The 11,345-nt window shown below is 37.5% G+C and overlaps 1 non-coding gene across 1 annotated transcript; it reads right to left on the bottom strand.

Annotated features, from left to right (window-relative positions):
• Window positions 1-266: 266 nt before the first annotated feature.
• On the bottom strand, window positions 267-340 carry Trnaa-agc. Its single transcript has one exon. It is a non-coding gene; the product is annotated as a tRNA-Ala (tRNA).
• Between the last annotated feature and the right edge of the window lie 11,005 nt (window positions 341-11,345).

The raw sequence follows: 11,345 nt of genomic DNA, 5'->3' as shown, positions 1-11,345 counted from the left end.
TCTCTGTTTTCTTGGTAAAAACTTGTGAACCCTGTGTCTGGTCCAGGGGCTGGAACAGACAGTACTTGTCATGTGAACCTCTAAGACCCCCTAGCCCCTCACTGGGTATAAAGTTCAAAGAATTTCTAAAATCTCTGTCCAGAGAACGTGTCAGGCATGAGCCACACTCTGGACCCCCTGGCTGCAGTCAATACACCTGCTTCCTGAAGATTCCCCCGGTGTCTAGTCTTTGCTGTCCTACTTCACCTCCCACTTTCTGCTTTGTGTGTGCATGACTGGGGATTGAACCCAGGGCCTCCTGCATGCTAGGCAAGGGCTCTACCACTGAGCTACATCCCACCCCCAGCCCCCTGCTCATTTTCTTTTTCCTGGTAATTCAACAAGGTGTCTTTTAAATGCATCATTGGAGCCTCTCTCCATCCCATAGGAAAGTGACCACACACACTAATTGTCAGCCACTCAACTGGTTGTGAGTTCATTCCTCTGTTTGTGGTTGGGCCAAGTATAAAAAGGCCTTGAGTCAGAACAAGGGAGTTGGATCCCCTACCTTTTCTTGTTTCTTTTGGTGCCAGTGCCACACAAGGATTCATGTTTGGGTTTTTTTTTTTTTTTTTTTTTTTCCCCAAGGGCAAAGCAGTGCACTTTGGTCTTTGTATTTGTAGAATTAGAAACTGTAGCTCAAACCATCAAGGGAAGGTGTCAAGAGCTTATACCCGTGTCTTTTCTTACTTTATTTTTCTAGGTCTACGATACATTTGTTCTTGAAAAAACAATAATCACAGTTTCACGAAGAAATTTGAGAATAGAGTCTGGTTTTGTCAATCTGGCTATGAGCTGGCAGTTATTTCAGGCCTCCAGGGGACTCAACAAAGCTGGCTAAGCAATGGCTAATGAAGCCACAAGAGGAGAGCACTACAGCTCCCTGTTGCAGGCGGAGATGAGTTTTCACTGGGGTAATCACCTTCCAGTAGGAGAGGGGAGGGTTTCTGGTGCAGAGCTGAGGACAAATTTGTCTGGGACAAATCTTGCACAGAACAGGCTTTGGGCCCCACAGGGGCTCTGGGGAATAATCTGGTGGTCCCCAGTCCTTGTCAGTTTGTGGCTCTCAGATTTGGATGCTTCTATCTGATTTCCCTCCTTTTAGGTAGCACTATAAAAACAAAACAAAACAGACGACAACAAATAACAGAAACCCCTTATTGAAGTATAATCAACACACATATTTAATCTATCTTATTTGATATGCTTTGATAGATGTATATGACATCACTGTAATCAAGATGTGAAATGTTTAAGTTAAAGTGACCCAAGAAGGAGTTCAAAGCTTTTTGCCAGGATGTGTGTCAAGGAACATTTAAAGACAGGTAATTTCTGGCTGAAGCAGGGTTGGAGTTTCATGGGGTAAGGAGAAGAGAGGGAGACATGTCTTTGTGCAACAGTTGAACTGAGTTTTAGTCGTTAACTGCAGCAAATCTTGCAGCTGAAATAACTAGAGATAGGAGAGTTTCCCTTTGATTTTTTAATTTTATTTTGTTGTGCATCTTGCTTAGTATCCTTGCTTTGCTCTCATCCAGGAAACTATCAAAACAATTTTCTGGAGTGCCACTTTTGCAATTCTTGTAATTTGTTAGCCAGTGTTTGGGAGAAGGGAGAGAAGTAACAACAATAAAAGAATGGGGAGGGAGGAAGAAAAGGAAATCTGGAGTCTCACTCTGATGGCATTGTTGTTGTTTGAAATTCTTTTACAAAGATAGTCACTTGTAAAGGTTTCCTCCTGCCTCACTGTGATCCTTCCCTCTAATCTCAGTAAGAACACCGCTGCTACTTCTGTCACTGTAGATTAATTTTGAAAGGAAAGTGACCACAACACTTGGAGCAACCAAGAGATCTTTATTGCAGCAGTGCAGCAGAGGAGCAAAGAGAGAGAGAGAAGAAGAAAGAGAGAGCAAGGGAGAGCATAAGCAAGAGTGGGAGACAGAGAGAGCAACAGCAAGAGAGCAAGAGCAAGAGCAAGAGAGAGTGGGCCAGCATGAAGGAGTTACTATAGCCCAAATCTAATGGGGTCTCTGGGTCTGCAAGCTGCCTTATTGGCACAAGGGGGGTTGAGTGTTCAGCCTTGAGCAGGGGGGCGAAGTGTTCAGCCTTGAGTGGGGGCTTGGGCGTTTGGGCTTGAAGCAAATTAGGTGATGAAGAACCAGACAGAGGGTTTGAGTGTCCAGGTCATCCTGCAGCTAACTTTGTTTGGCATGCCCTGCAGACAGCTTACTCAGCCTGTCCTGCACCTAACAATTATTATTTTATCTTTTGCCCTCTTTTTAAAATTTGTTATTTTTAGATAAGCATAATTATTTTGAACGTCGTCTATGTTATTGAGTGCATCAATGGTTTGTACTTTCTTATAGCCAAGAAGCGTTCTCTTGTATGGCCATACCAGTGTATCCATCAAATATTTACAGATTTTAGCTATTATAAACAAAATTGCTATAAATGTTTGTATACAAGTCTTCATATGGACATATACTTTTGTCATTTCTCTTAGGTAAATACCTAGGAGTAGAACGAAGGGATCATATAATTGTATATTGAACTTAAAAAAAAACTTTTTAAAGCTGTTTTTTTGAAACATTTATTTATTTTAATTCAGTATATATGACAGCGAAATGCAGTTTGATTCACTGTACGCAATTGTAGCACAACTTTTCATTTCTCTGATTGTACATGGTGTAGTGTCACACCCTGTGTGCAGTTGTACCTGTACCTATGGTAATGATGTCCATCTCATTCTACCATCTTTCCTTCCTTCATGCATTCTCCCCTCTTCCCCCTTCCCTTTGCCCAGAGTTTCTCCATTTTTTCCTATGCCCACCCTCCCATTATGAATCAGCATCTATTTATCAGAGAGAACATTCATCTTTTTATTTTTCTGGGATTGGCTTATTTCACTTAGCATGATATTCTCCAACTCTATCCATTTATCTGCAAATGCCACAATTTTATTCTCTTTTAATGCTTAGTGATATTCCACTGTGTATATATAGTTTCTTTATCCATTCATCTATTAAAGGGCGTCTAGGTTGCTTCCACAGTTTAGCTATTGTGAATTGAGCTGCTATAAACATTGATGTAGCTGTGTTGATTTTAAGTCCTTTGAGAAGTGACCGAGGAGTGGGATAGCTGGGTCAGATGGTGGTTCCATTCCAAGTTTCCTTTTCTTTTTTTTTTTTTTTAATATTTTTTTTTAGTTTTTTTTTTAAGGTGGACACAATATCTTTATTTTTATTTTTATGTGGTGCTGAGGATCAAACCCAGTGCCTCATGCATGCTAGGTGAGCGCTCTACCACTGAGCCACCCCAACCCCTTCCATTCCAAATTTTCTAAGGAATCTCAATACTGCTTTCCAGAGTGGTTGCACCAATCTGCAGTCCCACCAGCAATATATGAGTGTGCCTTTACAATAATACTTATTGTTATTTGTATTCTTGATAGCTGCCATTCAGACTGACGTGAGATGAAATCTTAGAGTAATTTTGATTTGCATTTCTCTAATTGCTAGAGATGTTGAACATTTTTTTCATATATTTGTGCCAAGCTGTTTTTGAAAGTGGTTTCATCATTTAATATATCCACTAGTAATATGTGAGAGTTCTAGTTGCTCTATATCCTCACCACCATGTGGTATGGTCACTCTTGTCTTTTTTTTTTTTTTTTTATAATTTGAAGGCATGTTTTATGGCTTAATTATCGTCAATCTTGGTAAATGTACCAGATGCATTTGATTTGAAAACAATGTGCATTACGCTGTTGTAGAATTGAGTATTCTACATAAGTCAGTTAGATTAAGTTGAATTAAAGGATTGTTCAGTTTTTCTGCATTCTTACCGAGTTTCTTTTTTGGTTCTATCAATTATTAAGAGAGGGGATTATGCATTTGTCTAGGGGTGTGTGAATCTTAAACTATGACTATGAATTTGGCTATTCTTTTCTTGTAGTTCTATAAGTGTTTGCTTCTTGTATTTTGAAGTTATGTTCTTAGGTCATAAATATTTGCTGTTATCATGTCCTTTTCACAAATTGATTCCTTTGTTTTTATGAAATGATCCTCTTTATATATCACAGCTCTGAAACACTACTTTGATAATAACATAGCCACTGCAGGGTTGTTTTTTTTAGCATTAGCATGATAAGATATAATTTCTTCATCCTTTTAATACACTTTATGTTTATATTTAAAGTAGGTTTTGTGGGTACCATATAATTAGACCCTGCTTTTAAAATTCTAATTTTATAATCTTTGCCTTTTAATTGAGATAGTTAAACATTTACATTTAATATAATTTTTGATGTAGTTGATTTTGAGCCTACCATTTGGATAATTGTTTTCTATGTGACCAGTATGGTTTTTCTTTTTCTTCTTCTTCCTTCTTTGGCTTCTCTGGAATCACTTTAATATTATTTTCTGCTACTGGTTTTTCTCTTTTGTTAGCTTAATAGTTATAACTTTTTAAAAAAATTTTAGTGGTTGCTTTAGATTTTATGATATTTATCTTTTAACTTGTTACCATCTCTTTTCAAATGCTGTTATTTCACTTTGTGTCTACTATAACAGTAAGTTTCCACTTGACCCCCCCAGCCTTTATGCTGTTGTTATTCATTTTACATCTATACATACAATAACTGCGGCACCCCAACCCCCCAAATCAATGTTTTTATTGGCTTAAAGAATTTGAATAATTTTTTCAAAGTATTTCTATTTGCTAGAGTAATTACTATTTCCAGTACTTTTCATTCTTTGAGTACATCTAGACTTTCTCAATCATTTCCTTCATGTTTTAAGAACTTGCGTTACTATTTTTTTTGTGTGTGTGTGTATATGTGCTGGTAATGAATTCTTTTAGCTTATGCACACTTGAAAGAGTTGTTATTTTACTATTGTTTTAGAAGTGTATTTACACTGGGTTAAGAATGATAGGATGACAGGTTTTTATCATTCAGAAGTTTAAAAATGTTGCTTTACTTTCTTCTCACTTGCAGTACTTCTGATGTCTGCTATCATCTCTGTCTTTGTTCCTCTGTATGCAATGTGTTTTATTTCCTGGATGCCTTTAAGATTTTTTATTTTATCATTGGTTTAAAGCAGTATTATTGTGATGTGTTTTGCTAAGTTTTACTTATGTTTCTGTTCTTGATGTTCTTTGAGATTTTTATGTTTATGATTTTTATCATATTTGGAAAACTTCAGCTAATATTTTTCTATACCTGATATACATATTTATCTATTTAAACTTTTTTCAAATCTTTATTATTTTTTATTCTTTCATTTCATTTGTGTTTTATTTTGGATGCTTTCAATTGCTATGTCTTAGAACTTACTAGGTTTTCCTTCTGCAATGTCCAATCTGTTGTTAGACTCATCTATTGTATTTTAAAATATCAGACATTGAAGCTTTCTTCCCTTGAAGTTTTATTTGGAACTTTAAAAATGTCTTCCATGTATTTAATATGCTTTGCTTTTTTCTACCTCCTTGAACATATGTATATAGTTGTAATTTTTAATGTCCTTATAATTCTACCATCTGTTTCCTTTCTGAGTTGGTTTTGACAAAGTGATTTTTTCCCTTCCTATTTTGGGTCATATTTTTCTTCTTCACTGCATATCTAATTTTTAAACTTGATGTTAGACATTGTGAATATTACCTGTTGAGTCCTGTGTATTTTTATGTCCCCCCCAACTCTTCTCGAGCTTTGTATTGGAACCAGTTAAGTTATGTGGAAAGTTTGACTTTTTGAAATCCATCTAGGTTTCTGCAACATGATCATCTCATGCCTCAGTGCTGAGGGAGCACAGCCTTCTGGTTTGCTTCTGAAAGCTACAAGAGGGGAACTCACCCACCTCCCTTTTCATCCAACCACACCAGTTTTTTTCCCCTTATTTAATACATGAGGTGTTATCACTACCTCATAATTAATCAGTCTCAGCCATTTCCCAAAGACTGTGATAGTATGTAGCTCCATTCTGAATTTCTTCACCTACTTTCTCATATTTTTTTTCTTCCAATGCTAAATTTTAGGTAATTCCTTTAGGTATAACTGTAGTTCAATAATCTCATTCTACTGTGTCTAATCTACGGTTTAACCCATTCATAGAATTTTAATTCTTTTTTTTTTCTGAAAACTTTTGACATTATTTTCCCTTGCTCATATTTTTTTATTCCTTTTAAATTATTTAAGCATCTTACTCTACCTGGTTGATATTATATCTCTGATAAATACCAGGGCTCTAATTCTGCCAGCAATTGCTTCTCCTGATTCTCATCGATGAGAATCACTCATGAGTAATCATGTACCCTTGACTTTTTGACCCATGTTCTTATTATCGGGGACTTAAATTTGGGAAGTTTTGAGCTTTGACTGATGACATTTCTCTCTGGAGATGATTTTGATTTACTTCTAACTGGTATTCTGGGGAGCCACTAGTCTGGGGGCACTTAAAATTAATGTCTTGCCTAGTTTTTGCTAAGCCATTTTGTTGGTACCAACTCAAGTTCCAGACTCATGTGAGGGCAGGCATGGAGTTACAAATGCTTAGGGGTCATTTTATCCCCTCTTGGACCCAGGCTAAGATAGACGAATTTCTTTGTCATCTCTAGTTGCCAGCAGACACATTTACATTATTTTTTTTTTATCTTATTCTTCCACTGAGTGTGTAGGTCTTGTACACTTGGGTTTTGTAAGGAGTTCCAGCTCCCTGCTTCTCTCCTGGCTCCTGTGTTGCTGTCAGAAGGGGGAGCTCTCAAGACTGGCAAATATGCACCCGTCAGTTGTAACTGTCATCTCCTGGTTTCCCTTCCCTTTTGCTCCTAAACTTTTTCCTATTTTCTTTTAAGCTCAGCTCTACATTCTAATAAGCACCAGTTATATTTTATTCAGTATTTATGTGAATTTTAATTTTTATTACTTTTTTATAATGGCCAATATGTCTTATATATTAAACAAATTAAAGGGAAATCACCCAGCAGTTTGGGAGGCTAAAGCAGAAGAATTGCCAGTTCAAAGCCAGCTTCAGCAAAAGGGAGGCACTTAGCAATTTTAGTTTTTGGATTGACACTGGAATGCTTACCATGCTCATAGGTCAGATGGTTAGAGATCATATAATCATGAATCTTCAAAAGATGAGTGAGAATTCTACTATATGGGGATGGGGTTTGGACAATGGTGTTATCAATTATTTTGTTGTGTTTGGTGTTAAATATATGGTTTATATTATCTCATTTAAATTAACCCTTACAAAATGGACATATGATTGAAAATTGTTCTTGCAAATAAACTATGGATAAGATAACACTGCTACATATGTACAAGGAAACACAAAAGAATGGCAGAGATGACATGCCTGCTCCTGGGTTGAGATCTTCATAATTTTGACTTTTAATCACTAATAGAAGCTCACTCTTATTTTCTCTTTTCATTTTTTGTGAAGCATTGTCTACTATAATTGCCAGGTCTCTGAAATCTTTCCTACATGGGCTTTCCTGTTTACTTCCATGAGTGGTTTTTAGTGTTAGTGCACCTAGAAAGTACGTGAGTCAGACCTCTTGAGTTGAAGTTCTGGCTTCATATCTTTGTAACATTACAACTTTAGTCTTAACACCAGTGACATAGTTTGCGTCTTGAATGGGCCCCAAAGGCCCATTTATTAAAGGCTTGATCCCCATCTTTGTGCTAATGGGAAGGGTTGGAAACTCTAAGAGGTGGGGCTTGCTGGGGGGTCTTTTAAATCATTGGGGGAGTGCCCTTGAAGGGGACTGTGGAACACTTGTCTTTACTGTGCTCTCCCTTTTGTTTTCCAGACATTAGATGAAGGGTTTTGCTTTGTCCAAGCACCCGCTGTATTGCCAAAGGCCGACTACTCATTGACAAGAACCTCCAAAAGCATGAGCCCAAATAACCCTTTTCTCTTTATAAGTCACCTTAGGTATTTGTTATAGTAACAGAAAGCTGGCCACCGCACCCAGTGCGATTCTGTTTTAATCACCTACACCAATACCTATCTCATAGATTTCTTTGGTGAATAAATTTTTATGTAACAGAAGGGTTAGGAAGGTAAAGATGAGAAATTATATGTGGTGTTGCTTGATAAAGAGAGATGCAGTTTAGCAAAACAAAGCAGTATGAGGGTAAGTTTCTGAGCCAGGTGACCATCTCTAGGGGACATCAGAAGAACAGAAGGGACAGAAATTTGGTTAGTAAGAAAATGTTCTGGTTCAGGAGAACTGAGAAAAAGAGATTTGCTATTCCACTATAATATAGTATCACTGTTCAAGGCATTATAACAAATAGATAATTTATCAGGTGAATTAAAGGATTTATTTCTAGGAAAAAACCTCTAAATGTTTGCCCAATTGACATCTCTAAACTTTTTCTTTAAAAAGATATTAACAAACATTTGAATGTAATTCCTGGCCTTCACTCAGAATTAAAAATTTCAATTCAGTCACTTTTTAGAAAGTTTAAAAAATTGTGATAAAATACACATAATATAAATTTCACCATGGAATCATTTAAAAACGTATCATTCAGTATTGTTAAGTGTAATTGTGTAATTGACTTTCAGAATTTTTTCATCCTGCAAATGGGAACTCCTCTCACTGAAAAACTCCACATCTCTCTCTCTCTCTACTCCTGGAAACTACCATTCTATTTTCTGATTTCTCAGCCAGTTTTTAACACCTCATGCTGTCATTGACTAGACTCAGTGCTGAAGAAGAAAAGTGTCTTTTCTTGTATGAAATCTAGCATTGTGTGGAATCATTCTGTAGAACTTCATGGATCCAAAGGTATGGTGAACATTGAATGCGAGCCAAAGAAAGGACATGTTTTCCTTTAGAATTGAATCATCTCTTAGACAATTGTTAACAATGTTGAAATTCTCTTCCTTTGTGTTTTGTTACTTGAGGACATTGTCTGTTGTGGTTTGGATATGAAGGGTCACCCAAAGTCTCATGTGTTGAAGGCTTGGCCCCCAATGCAACATTGTTAAGAGATGGTGCTCTTGGGAAATAATTGGTTCATAAGGGCTCTGACCTCATGAATGGATTGATCCACCAGAGATGGATACTCCATAGCATTACTGGGAGGTGGTAGAAACTGTATGCAGTGGGATGTGCTTGGAGGAAGTAGGTCACTGGGGTATGACCTGGAAGAGTATATTTTGTTCTCAGCCCCTTCCTTTTCCCTCTCTCTCTCTGCTTCTCTATTGTTATAAAATAAGCAGCTTTCCTCCACCACACCCTTCCACCATGATGTTCTGCCTCACCTCAGACCTAAAACAATAGAAGCAGCCCATTATAGACTAAAATCTCTCCTCCTCAAGTTGTTTTTCTAGTGCGTACTGACACTCTGGGAATATTCATGATGAATAATTATATATAATGGCTTATTAAAATATTTGTTATATTAAATATACTCACATGGTAAGACAGATGGCTGTTGGAAGGATCTGATAATTAAATAAAAAGAAATTATCATTAATTAATAGATAATTATTATAATTATATTATGCATTCATACCTTTGAATATATCATTCATATGGCAATCTGCATGGGAAGTATAAGCGTTTAAGTTTAATGTTTATTTAACATTTTATTTAAGCATTAATGATAGAGTTAGTGTTTGTGCCATTAGAATGGGGTTCATGTCACATTTTGGGCTTTTCTATTTTTAACTCATAGAAATTAAATCGGTGGGGGCTGGGGATATAGCTCAGTTGGTAGAGTGCTTGCCTTGTATGCACAAGACCCTGGGTTCAATGCCCAGCATCACAAAAAAAAAAAAAAAAAANGAGAGAGAGAGAGAGAAAGAAAAAGAAAAAAGAAAGGAAGAAAAGAAAAGAAATTAAATAGGTGGCAAACTTTGCTTTCTGATCATCCAAACATCCTGATGTTCTGGGAGCCACTGGTACCTGACACTGTTCTGTGGACTTGGGACAAACATCCTACTGTCTGCATGCTTCCTTTCTTTTCCTCAGAAGCAGAAAGAAGAATCACAATGTCTTTCCTGAGTGTGCCTTAGAGAAAAGAGTGGACATTTGTTTCACAATTGAGCTTAATGGCAAACTTTCTTTCTCCCCTTGGTACTGTCCAGAAGCGTGTGTATCAGCTAGAGGAAGCTGTCTCGTTTTCCAGAGGCAGGACTTCTTTGGGGACCCACCATCATGCTGTGATGAAGGCCTCTTTGTTCCATGTCCTCTGCCAGGGTTAGCCGCCCTCAGCTATTCATGTGATTTTGTCACCTATTGAAAGTGAGCCTGGGCTCCCACCCTTTTCTCCGGTGGAACTTCTCTGCTTTTGGACTCCATCAAAGGGGTTGGACAATCCCTCAATCACACACCATACTCCATCTGCAACCCGGATTCTGCCACTGCAGCTGTCAGGCTGCCGACACACAGCTGGCTCCTTCCACGTGTTTCTTTTGTTGAAGAAGATCTTCACTTATGGTCTTTGGTACATCTAAAAAGGGGAAAGAAGCAGCAGCAACAGGGGAGTTTTAATTATGTAGGATTATTCCTAGACCAAGACTTACCCATAAACCCACAGGAAAATACTTAATTAGAATACCACAACATCATCTTGTAAAATTGATTTATCTGATTTCGTGTATCTTAGTTACTGTCTTTACCTTCTGAATACAGGTGAGCATTCTCCGTGGGGAGAAGCAGAAGAAAGACACAAAACAAAACCAAATAACAGAAAATGGGTCTTCCTTGGGTTACTCAAGGTTTCCTAGCCTGTCCAACATATGAAAACTTGAGTTTGGGTGGAGAAAGGAGGTATATGGTTTCTTCCACTCTTTGCAGAGGTTGCAAGCTTGGTACTTAGAACTCTGCTACTTTTAGCTGTGTGACATTAAATAGGTAGCTTTATTTTCCACCCTCACTTATCTGATCTCTGAAATGTAGAGTGGTAACAGCAACTTCCTCTTAGGATGATTGATGGAAAGACTGAACAAGACACTGTGAAGTAAGTGTTTAGCTCCATGACTGTCCTCCTAATTATGACTTTATTAGCTTTTTTAAAAATTCTTTTTAAATAAGCTTTAGAAAGTCTCAAGCTTTGTTCTCTGTTTTTTTACTTGGGTCTCCTTTCTCAGACTCAATGAATCTTGAGTCTCGAGGGTATAAATGACAAGAGTGCTGTGGCTGATGTTGTTTTGTTAGGGACCCCCCCTGCAGTGATGGCAGACTTGGTTCTGGGGTTTTTAGGAGAACCCTAAACAAGAGGGGTATGGTGTCCAGCCTCATTCAGTTTTTCTATCAATGCCACGAGGAAGATGCAATGACTTCTTCCA

The sequence above is a fragment of the Marmota marmota genome, unplaced genomic scaffold (genome assembly GCF_001458135.2).
Source record: "Marmota marmota marmota unplaced genomic scaffold, marMar, whole genome shotgun sequence".
In the NCBI taxonomy this organism is placed as follows: domain Eukaryota; kingdom Metazoa; phylum Chordata; class Mammalia; order Rodentia; family Sciuridae; genus Marmota; species Marmota marmota.
The sequence above is the reverse complement of the archived record's forward strand: the minus strand, read 5'-3'. Positions and strand labels throughout refer to the sequence as shown.